General features: G+C 38.5%; 1 pseudogene; it reads right to left on the minus strand.

Annotated features, from left to right (window-relative positions):
• Positions 1-11454: 11454 nt before the first annotated feature.
• Positions 11455-13639, minus strand: LOC140600509 (olfactory receptor 11G2-like; annotated as a pseudogene).
• Between the last annotated feature and the right edge of the window lie 3409 nt (positions 13640-17048).

The following is a 17048-nucleotide window of genomic DNA, read 5'->3' on the forward strand; positions in this document are numbered from 1 at the left end:
GCCTCAGTATCTTGGAGTAAAGCCCCAGCAGTGCAATTGCTGGGTCATAGGGCACATGTATTTTTAACTCTTTGAGGAACCTCCACACAGTTTTTCAGAGGGGCTGAACCAGTTCACATTCCCAACAACAGTGCAAGAGGGTTCCATTTTCCCAACATCCTCTCAAAAATTTGCGTTTTCCTACCTTGTTAATTTTCCCGATTCTCACTGGTGTGAGGTGGTATCTCATTCTATTTTGGATTTGAATTTCCCTGATGGCCAGTGATGTGGAGCATTTACTCAAGTGCTTGTTGGCCATGTCTGGGTCTTCCTCTGTGAGATTTCTGTTCATGTCTTTGCCCATTTCATGATTGGATGTTTGTTTCTTTGCTGTTGAGTTTAAGAAGTTCTTTATAGATCTGGGATACTAGTCCTTTATCTGATACGTCATTTGCAAATATCTTCTCCCATTCTGTAGGTTGTCTTTAGTTTTGTGCACTGTTTCTTTTGCTGTGCAAAAGCTTCTTATCTTGATGAAGTCCCAATAGTTCATTTTTTGTTTGTTTCTCTTGCCTTCATGGATGTATTTTGCAAGAAGTTATTGTAGCCAAGTGCAAAAAGGGTGTTGTCTGTGTTCTCCTCTAGTATTTTGATGGAATTTAGTCTCACATTAAGATCTTTCCTCCATTTTGAGTTTATCTTTGTGTATGGTGTAAGAGAAAGGTCCAGTTACATTCTTCTGCATGTGGATGTCCAATTTTCCCAGCACCATTTATTGAAGAGTATTTTTTTCAGTGGATAGTCTTTCCTCTTTTATCGAATATTAGTTGACCATAAAGTTCAGGGTACACATCTGGGTTCTCCATTCTGTTCCATTGATCTATATGTCTGATTTTGTGCCAGTACCACACTGTCTTGATGACCACAGCTTTGTAGTACAACCTGAAATCTGGCATCGTTATGCCCTCAGCTCTGGTTTTCTTTTTAAATATTTCCCTGGCTATTCGGGTTTTTTTTTTGATGCCACACAAATCTTAAGATAACTTGTTCCAACTCTCTGAAGAAAGTCTATGATATTTTGATAGGGATTGCATTAAACGTGTAAATTGCCCAGGGTAACATGGACATTTTTACAATACTAATTTTTCCAATCCATGAGCATGGAATATTTTTCCATCTCTTTGTGTCCTCCTCAATTTCTTTCAGAAGTGTTCTATAACTTTTAGGGTATAGATCCTTTACCTCTTTGGTTTGGTTTATTCCTAGGTATCTTATGCTTTTGGGTGCAATTGTAAATGGGATTGATTCCTTAATTTCTCTTTCTTCAGTCTCATTGTGAGTGTATGGAAATGCCACTGCCTTCTGGGAATTGATTTTGTATCCTGCCACGCTACCAAATTGCTGTATGAGTTCTAGCATTCTTGGGGTGGTGTCTTTTGGGTTTTCTATATACAGTATCATGTCATCTGCGAGGAGGGAGAATTTAACTTCTTCTTTGCCAATTTGAATGCCTTTTATTTCATTATGCTGTCTGATTGCTGAGGTTAGGACTTCTACTACTATGTTGGAGAGCACTGGTGAGCCTGGACATCCCTGTCTTCAGTTCCTGATCTTAGGGGAAAGGCTCCCAAGGTTTACACATTGAGAATGATATTTGCTGTGGGATTTTTGTAGATAGTTTTTAAGATGTTGAGGGATGTTCCCTCTACCACTACACTCTGAAGAGTTTTGAGCAGGAATGGATGCTGTATTTTGTCAAAAGCTTTCTCTGCATCTCTTGAGAGGATCATATGTTTCTTGTTTGTTCTCTTGGTGATATGATCAGTCTCATGGATTGCTTTACAAGTATTGAACCATCCTTGCATTCTGGGGATAAATCCCACTTCGTCATGGTGAATAATCTTCTTAATGTACTGTTGGATCCTATTGGCTAGTATCTTGTGAATTTTTTCATCCATGTTCATCAGGGATATTGGTGTATAATTCTCTTTTTTTTGTGGGGTCTTTGGTTTTGGAATTAAGGTGATGTTGGCCTCATACAACAAGTTTGGAAGTATTCCAACTCTTTGTATCTTCCTGAACAGCTTTAGTAGAATATGTATGGTTTCTTCTTTAAACATTTGATAGAATTCCCCTGGGAAGCCATTTGGCCCTGGACTTTTGTGTCTTGGGAGGTTTATGATGACTGCTTGAATTTCCTCCCTGGTTATTGGCCTGTTCAGATTTTCTATTTCTTCCTGTTCCAGTTTTGGTAGTTTGTGTTTTCCATAAATGCATCCATTTTCTCTAGATTGCCTAATTTATTGTCATATAGCTGCTCATAAAATGTTTTTAAAAATCGTTTGCATTTCCTTCGAGTTGGTGGTGATCTCTCCTTTCTCATTCATGATTGTATTAATTTGAGTCTTTTCTCTCTTCTTTTTAATAAAGCTGACTAATCTTTTATCTATCTTATTACTTCTTTCAAAGAATCAACTACTGGTTTTGTTAATCTGTTCCACAATTCTGGTCTTTATTTCATGAGTTCTGCTCGAATCTTTATTAACTCTCATTTTCTGCTGGGTGTGGGATCTACTTGCTGTTTTTTCTCCAGATCCTTTAGGTGCAAGGTTAGCTTTTGTATTTGATATCTTTCCAGTGTTTGGATGGATGATTGTATTGTGATGTATTTCCCCCTCAAGACTGCTTTTGCTGTATCCCAAATTATTCAATGGTTGTATCTTCATTCTCATTAGTTTCCATGAATCCTTTTATTATTTCTCTAATTTCCTGATTAATCCTTTCATCTTTTAGCAAGATGGTCCTTAACCTCCACCGGCTTGAAATCCTTCCATACTTCTTCATGTGATTTAGTTCTAATTTCAAGGAATTATGGTCTGAGAATATGCAGGGGACGATTCCAATCTTTTGGTATCGGTTCAGACCCGATTTGTGACCCAGTATGTGGTCTATTCTGGAGAAAGTTCCACGTGTACTTGAGAAGAATGTGTATTCAGTTGAGTTTGGATGTAAAGTTCTGTAGATATCTGTGAAATCCATCTTGTCCAGTGTATCATTTAAAGCTCTCGTTTCTTTGGAGATGTTGTGTTTAGATGACCTATCGAGTGTAGAAAGTGTGAGATTGAAGTTACCAAGTATAAGTGTATTATTATCTAAGTATATCTTAACTTTGGTTATTAATTGATTGATAGGTTTGGCAACTCCCACATTCCGGGCATAAATATTGATGATTGTTAAGTCCCCTTATTGGATAGATCCTTTAAATATGATATAGTGTCCATCTGCATCTCTTACTAAGTCTTCAGGATAAACTTTAGCTTATCTGATATAAGGATGACTATAGGAGGAGGGGCAAGATGGGAGAAGAGTAGGGTCCCAAATGACCTGTCCCCACCTAATTACCTAGATAACCTTCAAATCATCCTGAAAATCTACTAATTCGGCCTGAGATTTAAAGAGAGAACAGCTGGAATGCTACAGTGAGAAGAGTTCATGCTTCTATCAAGGTAGGAAGACGAGGAAAAAAGAAATAAAGAAACAAAAGGCATCCAAGGGGAAAGGGCCCCATGAGGAGCCGGGCTAAGGCTGGGGCGAGTGCTCCCAGGACAGGAAGCCATCGTCCCAGAGAAGCAGGAGCTGCACCAATCTTCCTGAATGGAAAGGCACTCGCAGGGAGTTAGAGCAGGACCCCAGGAGGGCTGGGATGCCCTCAGGCTCCCTGGGACACTAACAAAGCAACTGCGCACCGGGGAAGGTGCGCCGAGCATCCTAAAGGGCTGCAGCGTGTGCCCGGCTGGACCCAGAGCAGTTCGGAGGGGCTCAGGTGGCGGCTCCATGGAGACGGCTGCCCGGCTGGGAGCGTGAATCCACAGCACAGGCCTTGGAGCAGAGGGCACACGGGACACAGCCCAGGATGTGGCCTCCCCCGGGTCAGGCAGAGGCCGGGAGGGCCCAGGACCCCAAAAACACTGCTGCCCTGAGCTGAGCAGATCAGCGGCCCCACCCCCGGAGCCACCAAGCCCTGCAGACTGAGAGCTCTGGAGATACTGCGGGAGCTACTCCAGGGCTCCAGAGCTGACCGCCACCACTGCGGTTGTACCTCCTTGACCTCACAGGGCAAACAACACCCACCTAGCCCTGCACCAGGCAGGGGGCAGAGCAGCTCCCCCAAGTGCTAACACCTGAAAATCAGCACAACAGGCCCCTCCCCAGAAGACCAACTAGACAGACAAGTTCCAGGGGAAGTCAAGGGACTTAAAGTATAGAGAATCAGAAGATACTCCCCCGTGGGTTTTTGGTTTTTTGTTTGTTTGTTTTTGTTTTTTTTGTTCTGTTTTTTTTTTTTTTTTTTTTTTTTTGCAATTTGATTTCTGTTTACTTCCCCAACCCTTTTCCTTCCTTTCTTTCTTTTTCTTTCTCTTTTTCTTCTTTTCTTTTCTTCTTCCTATTTTCTTTTTTTTCTCATTTCTTTCCCTCCTTCTCTCCTCTCTTTTTATCCTTTTCCCAATAAACTTGTTCTTGGCCAATCTGCACTGAGCAAAATGACTAGAAGGAAAACCTCACCTCAAAAGAAAGAGTCAGAAACAGTCCTCTCTCCCACAGAGTTACAATATCTAGATTACAATTCAATGTCAGAAATCCAATTCAGAAGCACTATTATAAAGCTACTGGTGGCTCTTGAAAAAGCATAAAGGACTCAAGAGACTTCATGACTGCAAAATTTAGATCTAATCAGGCAGAAATTAAAAATCAATCGAATGAGATGCAATCCAAACTAGAAGTCCTAAGGATGAGGGTTAACGAGGTGGAAGAACGAGTGAGTGACATAGAAGACAAGTTGATGGCAAAGAGGGAAACAGAGGAAAAAAGAGACAAACAGTTAAATGACCATGAGGATAGATTAAGGGAAATAACTGACAGCCTGAGGAAGAAAAACCCACATTTAATTGGGGTTCCCGGGGGTGCCGAAAGGGACAGAGGTCCAGAATATGTATTTGAACAAATCCTAGCTGAAAACTTTCCTAATCTGGGAAGGGAAACAGGCATTCAGACCCAGGAAATAGAGAGATCCCCCCCTAAAATCAATAAAAACTGTTCAACACCTCGACATTTAATTGTGAAGCTTGCAAATTCCAAAGATAAAGAGAAGATCCTTAAAACAGCAAGAGACAAGAAATCCCTGACTTTTATGGGGAGGAGTATTAGGGTAACAGCAGACCTCTCCACAGAGACCTGGTAAGCCAGAAAGTGCTGGCAGGATATATTCAGGGTCTTAAATGAGAAAAATACGCAACCAAGAATACTTTATCCAGCAAGGCTCACATTCCGAATGGAAGGAAACATAAAGAGCTTCCAAGACAGGTAGAAACTGAAAGAATATGTGACCAAACCATCTCTGCACGAAATTTTAAGCAGGACTCTTCAAATTACCCTTTAAGAAGAAGTCCAGTGGAACAATCCACAAAAACAAGGACTGAATAGTTATCATGGTGACACTAAACTCATATCTTTCAGTAGTAACTCTGAACATGAACGGGCTTACTGACCCCATCAAAAGACGCAGTGAGTCAGGCTGGATAAAAAAGCAGGACCCATCTATTTGCTTTCTACAAGAGACTCATTTTAGACAGAAGGACACCTACAGCCTGAAAATAAAAGGTTGGAGAACCATTTACCATTCGAATGGTCCTGAAAAGAAAGCAGGGGTGTCGATCATTATATAAGATAAACTAATATTTACCCAGAAGACTGTAGTGAGAGATGAAGAAGGACACTATATCATACTTAAAGGATCTATCCAACAAGAGGACTAAACAATCATCAATATATATGCCCCGAATGTGGCAGCTGCCAAATATATCAATCAATAATAACCAAAGTGAAAAATACTTAGTTAATAATACACTTATATTTGGTGAATTCAATCTAGCTCTTTCTATACTCGATGGTCTTCTAAACACAACATCTCCAAAGAAATGAGAGCTTTAAATGATACACTGGGCAAGATGGATTTCACAGATATCTACAGAACTTTACATCCAAAATCAACTGAATACACATTATTCTCAACTGCACATGGAACTTTCTCCAGAATAGACCACATACTGGGTCACAAATCGGGTCTGAACCGTTACCAAAAATTGGGATCGTCCCCTGCATATTCTCCGACAATAATGCCTTTAATTTAGAACTAAAACACAACAAGAACTTTGGAAGGACCTCAAACACGTGGAGGTTAAGGACCATCCTGCTAAAAGATGAAAGGGTCAATCTGGAAATTAAGGAAGAATTAAGAAGATTCATGGATACTAATGAGAATGAAGATACAGCCGTTCAAAATCTTTGGGATGCAGCAAAAGCAGTCCTAAGGTGGAAAAACATCGAAATACAAGCATCCATTCAAAAACTGGAAAGAACTCAAATACAAAAGCTAACCTTACACATAAAGGAGCTAGAGAAAAAACAGCAGAAGAAGAGTGTTAATAAAGATTCGAGCAGAACTCAACGAAATCAAGACCAGAGGAACTGTGGAACAAGTCAATAGAACCAGGAGTTGGTTCTTTGAAAGAATTAATAAGATAGATAAACCATTAGCCAACCTTATTACAAATAAGAGAGGGAAGACTCAAATTAATAAAATCATGAATGAGAAAGGAGAGATCACTACCAACACCAAGGAAATAAAAACTATTTTAAAAACATATTATGAATAGCTATACTCCAATAAATTAGGCAATCTAGAAGAAAAGGACGCATTTCTGGAAAGCCACAAACAACCAAAACTGGAACAGGAAGAAATAGAAAACCTGAACAGGCCAATAACCAGGGAGGAAATTGAAGCAGTCATCAAAAACCTCTCAAGACACAAAAGTCCAGGGCCAGATGGCCACCAAGACAGTGAGGTACTGGCACGAAAACAGACACATAGATCAATGGAACAGAATAGAGAACCCAGACGTGGACCCTGAAATTTATGGTTAACTAATACTCGATAAAGGAGGAAACACTATACACTGGAAGAACAACAGTCTCTTCAATAAATGGTGCTGGGAAAATTGGACATCCACACGCAGAAGAATGAAACTGGACCTCTCTCTTTCACCATACACAAAGATAAACTCAAAATGGATGAAAAATCTAAATGTATCCTGCCACACTACCAAATTGCTGTATGAGTTTTAGCAATCTTGGGGTGGAGGCTTTTGGGCTTTCTATGTAGAGTATCATGTCATTGGCGAAGAGGGAGAGTTTGACTTCTTCATTTCTATACACTAAAAATGAGACTGAAGAAAGAGAAATTAAGGAGTCAATCCCATTTACAATTGCACCCAAAAGTATAAGATACCTAGGAATAAACCTAACCAAAGAGGTAAAGGATCTATACCCCAAAAACTATAGAACACTTCTGAAAGAAATTGAGGAAGACACAAAGAGATGGAAAAATATTCCATCCTCATGGATTGGCAGAATTAATATCGTGAAAATGTCAATGTTACCCAAAGCAATTTACACGTTTAATGCAATCCCTATCAAAATACCATGGACTTTCTTCAGAGAGTTAGAACAAATTATTTTAGGATTTGTGTGGAAACAGAAAAGACCCCGAATAGCCATGGGAATTTTAAAAAAGAAAACCATATCTGGGGGCATCACAATGGCAGATTTCAGGTTGTACTACAAAGCTGTGGTCATCAAGACAGTGTGGTACTGGCACAAAAACAGACACATAGATCAGTGGAACAGAATAGAGAACCCAGAAATGGACCCTGAACTTTATGGTCAACTAATATTCGATAAAGGAGGAAAGACTATCCACTGGAAGAAAGTCTCTTCAATAAATGGTGCTGGGAAAATTGGACATCCACATGCAGAAGAATGAAACTAGACCACTCCCTTTCACCATACATAAAGATAAACTCAAAATGAATGAAAGATCTAAATGTAAGACAAGATTCCATCAAAATCCTAGAGGAGAACACAGGCAACACCCTTTTTGAACTCGGACACAGTACCTTCTTGCAAGATACATCCACGAAGGCAAAAGAAACTGAAGCAAAAATGAACTATTGGGACTTCATCAAGATAAGAAGCTTTTGCACAGCAAAGGTTACAGTCAATAAAACTAAAAGACAACCTACAGAATGAGAGAAGATATTTGCAAATGACCTATCAGATAAAGGGCTATTTTCCAAAATCTATAAAGAACTTATTAAAATCAACACCAAAGAAACAAACAATCCAATCATTAAATGGGCAAAAGACATGAAGAGAAATCTCACAGAGGAAGACATAGACATGGCCAACATGCACATGAGAAAATACTCTGCATCACTTGCCATCAGGGAAATACAAATCAAATCCGCAATGAGATACCACCTCCCACCGGTGAGAATGGGGAAAACTAACAAGGCAGGAAACCACAAATGTTGGAGAGGATGCGGAGAAAATGGAACCCTCTTACACTGTTGGTGGGAATGTGAACTGGTGCAGCCACTCTGGAAAAGTGTGTGGAAGTTCCTCAAAGAGTTAAAAATAGACCTGCGCTACGACCCAGCAATTGCACTGTTGGGGATTTACCCCAAAGATACAGATGCAATGAAATGCCAGGACACCTGCACTCCGATATTTCTAGCAGCAATGTCCACAATAGCTAAAATGTGGAAGGAGCCTCGGTGTCCATCGAAAGATGAATGGATAAAGAAGACGTGGTTATGCATACAATGGAATATTACCCATTATAAATGACAAATACCCACCATTTGCTTCAATGTGGATGGAACTGGATGGTATTATACTGAGTGAAATGAGTCAATTGGAGAAGGACAAACATTATATGTTCTCATTCATTTGAGGTATATAAGTAATAGTGTAAGGCAATATAAGGGAAGGGCGAGGAAATGTGTGGGAAACATCAGAAAGGGAGACAGAACATGAAGACTCCTAACTCTGGGAAACGAACTAGGGGTGGTGGAAGGGGAGGAGGGCGGGGGGTGGGGGTGAATGGGTGACGGGCACTGAGGGGGGCACTTGATGGGACGAGCAATGGGTATTATTCTATATGTTGGCAAAGTGGACACCAATAAAAAATAAATTTATTATTAAAAATAATACAAATAAATTCAACAAATAAAATGTTGCCTCTTTGGAAATACTGACAGTTTCTCAAATTGTTCAATTTACAGTTAACTTATGAACCAGCAGTTCTACTCACAAGGATATACCCTAAGGAAGTGAAAAAAACGTTTACGTAAAGACCATGGCTATTCACAGCTTGAAATCCTAATGACAGCCATAAAACTGAAACCACTCAAATGTCCCACTGTTGAATGGATAAAGAAAATGCTTTATATCCAACAGATGGAATGCGCTCCAGCCATAAAAAAGAATGAACCAAAAAAGAAAAAAGCAAGGGTCATGCTAGAACATAAATAACCCTTGTAAACATTATCCTAAGTGAATTATAGAAGCCAGTCACAAAAGGTCACATATTGTATGATTTGATTTATGTGATGTGCACAGTACATAAATACATAGAAATAGAAAGTGGTTGCTAGTATTTGAGGGAAGGGAGAGGAGGGTACAGGGAGAGTTACTGCGTTCAGGCTTTCCCCATGGGATAAGGAATATTCTGGTTGAGAATGTGAGATATAGTATTCTTGAGATGGTGAGTAGAGATAAATCGAATAACTGCTGCAGCAGCTGTCTGCTAGTAACCATTACATCCTAATTGACAGGCAAAAATGGCACATCAGGAAAAGTCAAAGCAAGGTTCATCCTAAATAGAGCTCTTTTCAAAGAGACTTCTTATGTTTTTCTTTCTCCTATTGACTTACTTCACTCAGCATAGTGCCCTCCAGTTCTATCCACATTGAAGCAAATGGTGGGTATTTGTCATTTCTAATGGCTGAGTAATATTCCATTGTATATATAGACCACATCTTCTTTATCCATTCATCTTTTGATGGACAGCGAGGCTCCTTCCACAGTTTGGCTATTGTGGACATTGCTGCTATAAACATTGGGGTGCAAGTGTCTTGGTTTTTCAGTGCACCTGCATCTTATGGTTTCCTTCATTCGGGGAATATAAAAAATAGTGAAAGGGATTAAAGGGCAGAGGTGAGAAAATGAGTGGGAACTATCAGAGAGGAAGATGGAACATGAGAGACTCCTAACTCTGGGAAACGAACAAGGGGTAGTGGGAAGGGACATGGGCGGGGGGATGACTGGGTGACAGGCACTGATGGGGGAATTTGACAGTATGAGCACTGGGTGTTATACTATATATTGGCAAATCGAACTCCATAAATAATATACAAAAAAGGACACTTCTTAGAAGTAAATACATGATGGAAACAAATTAAATGCCAATCACCTGGATCTAAATATTAAAAGTATTTTCACTAAAGCCTGGTGACAAAACATGAGAGGCACCTAACTCCGAGAAATGAACAAGGAGTAGTGGAAGGGGAAGTGGGTGGGGAGTTGGGGTGACTAGGTGATGGGCACTGAGGGGGGCACTTGGCGGGATTAGCACTGGGTGTTAAGCTATATGTTGGCAAATTGAACTCCAATAAAAAAATTAAAAAACCTGGTGAGAATGTAGGAAGAAATGCAGTTGTGGTATGCGATGAATCATCTTTCATAAGAATATGCCTTGTTCTCTTTTTTTGTATATTTTTATACAAAATATAGTGTAAATTTCCACTACCCCTTGTTCGTTTCCCAGAGTTAGGAGTTTCTCATGTTCTGTCACCCTCACTAATATTTCTCACTCATTTTCTCTCCTTTCCCCTTTATTCCCTCTCGCTATTTTACAGGGAAACACTGGGAGCCATTCCCCTAAGATCAGGAACAAGACAGGGATGTCCATTCTCACCAGTGCTATTCAACATAGTACTAGAAGTCCTAGCCTCAGCAATCAGGCAACCAAAAGAAATAAAAGGCATTCAAATTAGCAAAGAAGGAGTCAAACTCTCTCTCTTTGCAGATGACATGATACTATACATAGAAAACCCAAAGACTTCACCCCAAGATTGCTAGAACTCATACAACAATTCGGCAGTGTGGCGGGATACAAAATCAATGCCCAGAAATCAATGGCATTTCTATTTACTAGCAATGAAACTGAAGAAAGAGAAATTAAGGAATCAATCCCATTTACAATTGCACCCAAAAACATAAGATACCTAGGAATAAACCTTACCAAAGAGGTAAAGGATCTATACCCTAAAAACTAGAGAACACTTCTGAAAGAAATTGAGGAAGACACAAAGAGATAGATAAATATTCCATGCTCATGGATTGGGAGAATTGATATTGTGAAAATTGCTCTGTTTTTATTATTGACACAAGACTTAACATCTAAATGTTAATGAGCTGTCATTTAAAACAATGGAATATCAAGATTTCAATTATTTATTTCATACACGGTATATCAGTTGTGCACAGAAGTGCTTCAAATTTTTTTCCAGGCCTCTAAATCTGACAATCCTGAATTATTTTCCCAGAGCTGCCTTCATCTTCCTTATTTCAGAGGCTATAGATCAAGGGGTTGAAAAGTGGAGTTAACACAGAATCCCTGCTGGAGTGCCTGCTGTGGGGCTTACATATACAGCCATGATAGAGCCATAAAACAGGGACACCACAGCCAGATGGGAGCCACACGTAGAGAAGGCCTTATGCCGACCTTATGCTGAGGGGACCCTGAGCACAGCTCTGATCACCAAGGTATAGAAGCTGGTAATGAAGAATAAGGTGGAGAAAGTGAGGACTGAGTTATAGATGGCACAGATGATCTCAGTAGCAGGAGCTGGCACACAGGACAGCTTCATAAGAGGTCCTGGGTCACACAGGAAGTGATCAATCTTATTAGAACAACAAAATGGGAGCTGAGAGATGAGGTAAATAGGCAAGAGGAAGTATAAGAAACCACACACCCAGCACCCAGCTCCTATTCTGATGCAGCGCTGAGCAGTCATGACAGTGGGGTAGTGCAGGGGCCTGCAGGTAGCAAGAAACCTGTCAAAGGCCATGGCAGACAAGAAGAAGGTCTCAGCGGTGCCCTCAGAGAAGAAGTAGAACTGGAGGAAGCAGCCATAGAAGCAGATGGTTCTGGTCTCAGACAGCAAGTTGGCTAGCATTTTGGGGACAGTGGAGGTGATAAAGCAGATCTCCAGGAAGGAGAAATTGGCCAGCAGGATGTACATTGGAGTTTGTAGGCTATGGTCCCACCTCACAGCACAGATAATGCACAGATTTCCAGTCAGTGTCAGAATATAAGTTCCACAGAAGATTGAGAAAAGGAGAATCTGAATTTCCCAGGTAGAAGGGAAGACCAAAAGGATGAATTCACTCACAGAGCTAGAACAATTATTTATGTTGGAATATTCTTTTTTTTAAAGCTGCAAAAATAACAGATTTCCATATTACAGATAGCCTTATAGTATTGTTTGTTAGCCAGATTCCTTGCTTAGGGACAGATCATTCTGTGTGACAGTAAATAACAAAGTACCATAATCCATGCAGTGATATTCCCATGATTTTCATATATTCCTAAGTCTGTTCTGAACATAGTAAATAAAATAAAAAATCTTCTGTCATCCTAATGTTTATAATCAAAGTTATTTCAGAGTGACAATAGTCAAGTGTGCCAGATCTACAATTTTTAGGTTGAGCAGTGAATGAAGAAGGAATGAATAAACACGGCTAAATAATTGTAACATAGAAAGATATTGATATTATTGATATTTAATATTCTTGCTCTATTTGTGAGAGAAATATGTCAAGCTTATTTGGGGACAATATAAATAGATACAGATGTTTGTAATTTGACTGATTTTAGTTTTGTTGTGTTTGGTTATGTGAAATATCCCTATATTCATTTTAGAATGATTAAATAAAATCTATTATTAAAATAAAAATCTACTAGACATCATGCACTTCAATACCTCTCTTCAAAAAATAAAACCTCTCTTCAGTAAAAATACACTCAAAAAGAGTTACAGTCAATCTGCCTTATTTTACAAAGAAAGTTAAGGAGCTAAGTTCTATTATATTGTTCTCACATCAAACATTGCCGTATACATCATAATCAATTCCTAATCTATGTGATGCTTTTCATGAAGATCAAAATTGATATGAAATACTAGTAGACAGCAAAGTCAAATATGCATCATTTATAAAGCTACATCAAAGTTGACTGTGCTCACAAAAGCTGTTCCTCAAATTTTGCAATCTCAAGCAGGAATTAAATTTCCTTGTCTTGGATCCCCTACAAGTAACAGAAAGTAACAATAGAGGCAGTCCATCACTTGAAGTTCCATTGAACCAGAGTGTAATCACACTCACTTATTGGGATTTTCCCTGACCTAGGGCCCCCAACTCCTACATAGAGCTCTACATATGGGTAACTGGCAAACTACTTGAAGAGTTCTAATACATTTTTAAAGTAACATTTGCTTATAAGTGTTCAGGAAAAAACTAGGCTTTGATTCTGGAGGAAGAATAGTTTCATAATTCACATATTAAGTGGAATTTAAACAAATATAAAACTAGAGAGGGTTGGATGGAGGAAATAGAGGAGCTTTATGAGTCAGGTGAGCTTTACATTACCTGAAGATACCAGATGGGTATCAGAAAAATCTGCATTGTTGAACACCATCTTCTATATCAGAGTGAGAACTCTCATCTCAGATCTCAGAGAAAAATAAATATAATACAGTGGGGATGCATAGAACTGCTGACTCTCTCAGGAGAAGAACATGATGAAATCAGTCATGGACTTCAGGCTTTCTCTTTTATAGTTCTCTTGCTTACATAAACTGACAAAGCAAGAGGAAACTTGACAGCTAAAAAGAGAATCATAGTCTCATGATTTACAGAGAACCAAATGAACAGCTGATATATTAAGCTCTTTTACCTTTCTGTGAAGATCATCTTTGGGGAGTGGCTCTCTAGAGAAGGAATTTATAACACACAATGGCCCCACTGAACCCGGTTTCCTATTCTGCTCCTTACTCAGCATGCTGAAATTTGTTTCAAATTCAAACATGTTTCCTACTTTAACTCAAGAATTGTTATTTGGAACAACAAGAGAAATACAAACACATAAAATGATTTCGGCAGGCATATTTGTGGTTTAGGTGTGATAAGAAATAATCCCTCTGGTGATAAAGGAAAAATGGTGACTCTGGCAATGAGACCTAGTTCCAAGCTTAGAGAAAAGTCTATGGAATATAGGTTAACACAGAGACTAGGAGTGTGTGTGCTGACACATATTAAAGACTCTTTTCTTTTGTTTCATACTATTCATCATAACTCCAACTTGTTTGCCCCAGCCCAAGCTCATCACCATTTTGAGATATGTATTCTTTAGGTATGAGTAAAATTGTCTTAAGTAAGAAAGACATCTATGAAAACTTCCTATGTAGTTAATTACAATTTGATAATACCTTTTAATCGTTTCATGGTATGACATTAGTATATATGGATATACAATCTTTTACATGATTATTCCTTAATTGTTGAGCCTATGGGTATGATAGTTACAAAGATACCTAATATAGGGGATCCCTGAGTGGCTCAGTGGTTTAGTGCCTATCTTTGGCTAGGGCATGATCCTGGAGTGGGCTTCTCCCTCTGCCTGTGTCTCTGCTTCTCTCTCTCTGTGTCTCTCATGAATAAGTAAATAAAATCTTAAAAAAACAAAGATACCTAATATAAACTAAAACCATATTCTATCATAAAAACTCCAAATAATACAATATGATCAAGTAAAATTTGCTTCTTTAATGGTCCATCACTATGTATACATGAAAGTATATACTGAAATAACATATTATATTTACCGATTAATAGAGAAAATCATAGGGGCATTTGGGTACCTCTGTTGGTTAAGCATTGATCTATTCATTTTAGCTCAGGTCATGATCTATCACTTGACGTTTCATTGAAGGAAGGTTTTTTTTTTTTTTTAAAGATTTATTTATTTATTTATTTATGATAGACATAGAGAGAGAGACAGAGAGGCGCAGAGACACAGGAGGAGGGAGAAGCAGGCTCCATGCCGGGAGCCCGATGTGGGACTCGATTCCGGGACTCCAGGATCGCGCCCTGGGCCAAAGGCAGGCGCCAAACCGCTGAGCCACCCAGGGATCCCCGAAGGAAGGTTTAATGACATTCACTTATTGGAATTTTCCCTGACCTAGGACCCCCAACTCCTACATAGATCAGTACACATGGGGAACTAGCAAACTACTTCAAGAGTTCTAATACATTTTAATGTAACAATTGTTTATAAACTCCCAAGAAAAAACTGGGCTTTGAAGCTGGAGAAAGAATACGTTAAATTCTGCATCAGGCTGTGTGCTCAGCACAGAGTCTGCTGGACATTCTCTTCCTCTCCCTGTCCCTCTGTTATTACCGCCTCCATCACTTACTGTCTCTCTCTCTAAAATAAATATTTTTTAAATACAGAAAAACATAGGAACACTTGATAGTGGCAATAGATAAAACTAAACTTCATTCTTGATAAAATAAAAGAGAAATAAAAGGAATTTAACTTAGTAAATAATCTCTTTACCAGAAATGATTGGTGAAATTATTGTCTAATAGTAAAACACAAAAATCGTTCTAATTAATCAAACAAAAAAGGAAATGAATGTCCTGAATAAAGAGACACCTAAGAGTTTGAAGCTGTCAATGTGGCAGGTATTTGGGGAAATGATAATGAAAGAGGAGAAAACTGAAAACTAAAAGCCTAAAACCTATACAAAAGTAGAAAAAACCAGAAAAATATAAATAATGAATAGAAACCCCAATCCTGTTCAAAACCACAATAGACAAATAGACAAATCATATGGCTTATGTGTAACATTAAACTATTTGACAAAGTTAGTGCAAGTGGGAAAATAGAATCAAAAGATCCTGTTTTTTCCAATTGTTTAGCAAATTTTAAATAAAATTTTAAGTAAACTTTAATACAAATCCATATATGGCATGCATTAAGATAAAATTCAAAAAAATCAAATACAGGGAAAATTACATTCAAGCTGATAAAAGAGCCCTAATGGGAAGCCAGGGAATAGAAGGGAAGGGAGAAGAAATGGGTAGGAAATATCAGAAAGGGAGACAGAACATAAAGACTCCTAGCTCTGGGAAGTGAACTAGGGGCGGTGGAAGGGGAGGAGGGCGGGGGGTGGGGGTGAAAGGGTGATGAGCACTGAGGGGGGCACTTGACGGGATGAGCACTGGGTGTTATTCTGTATGTTGGCAAATTGAACACCAATAAAAATTATTATTTAAAAAAATATTTACCATGACTATATGAGAAAACTGCCATGATACAATATATCCTACCATGATATGAGTGTTGTAGATGTTTTCTTTTTTATATTTTTCTGTATTTTTCAATTTTCCTTAAAAAAACAAGTTTAATTTAGGAAAAAAGAAATATGATTTGAAAATTTTAGATTTCTAAAGATCTGGAGGATATAAATTCCTGAATGGAAACAATTAAGTTTTATAAACTAAAAATGCAATTTCAAGATAGAAGCAAAGTCAAAATTGGTCTGATATTTTGCTCTTTGAAATGATTCCCCAACAGTCTGTCTTATTAAATTTTTTACTCAAATATCTTTTTGCTCTAAGTATTGGCTGGAGCAATATGAAGGCAAGATGTACAACTCTTTATACAGTTCTCATTAGTATTTTCTAATTTCAGCAAACTATTTCTTTTGTTGTTCGTTGTTACTCATCATATACTGTTTACACCCTTTTCAATTGTCTGCAAATAAAATCCATTGCTTTCAAAACAGTGTACTTCTTAAATGCTTTTAGTTTTAATTGCAATATTTTTCATTTTGAATTTGCTTAACCTACATATTTTGTATTCAAGCAGCTATTCACGAAATAAATATTCATGTTGAGTTAAAAAAAAATAAAATAAAAGCCGCCAAAACCAAAGGCAAACAGGCAGTTCCAAATACCAATGCTGGGGGAGGAAGATACCACAACACGTTTTAGAAGCCCTAGAAGCTTCCATGAGGTTGAGTGACAGAGATCTCCCCTTG

This window comes from Canis lupus, chromosome 11 (assembly GCF_048164855.1).
Source record: "Canis lupus baileyi chromosome 11, mCanLup2.hap1, whole genome shotgun sequence".
Taxonomy (NCBI): Eukaryota; Metazoa; Chordata; class Mammalia; order Carnivora; family Canidae; genus Canis; species Canis lupus.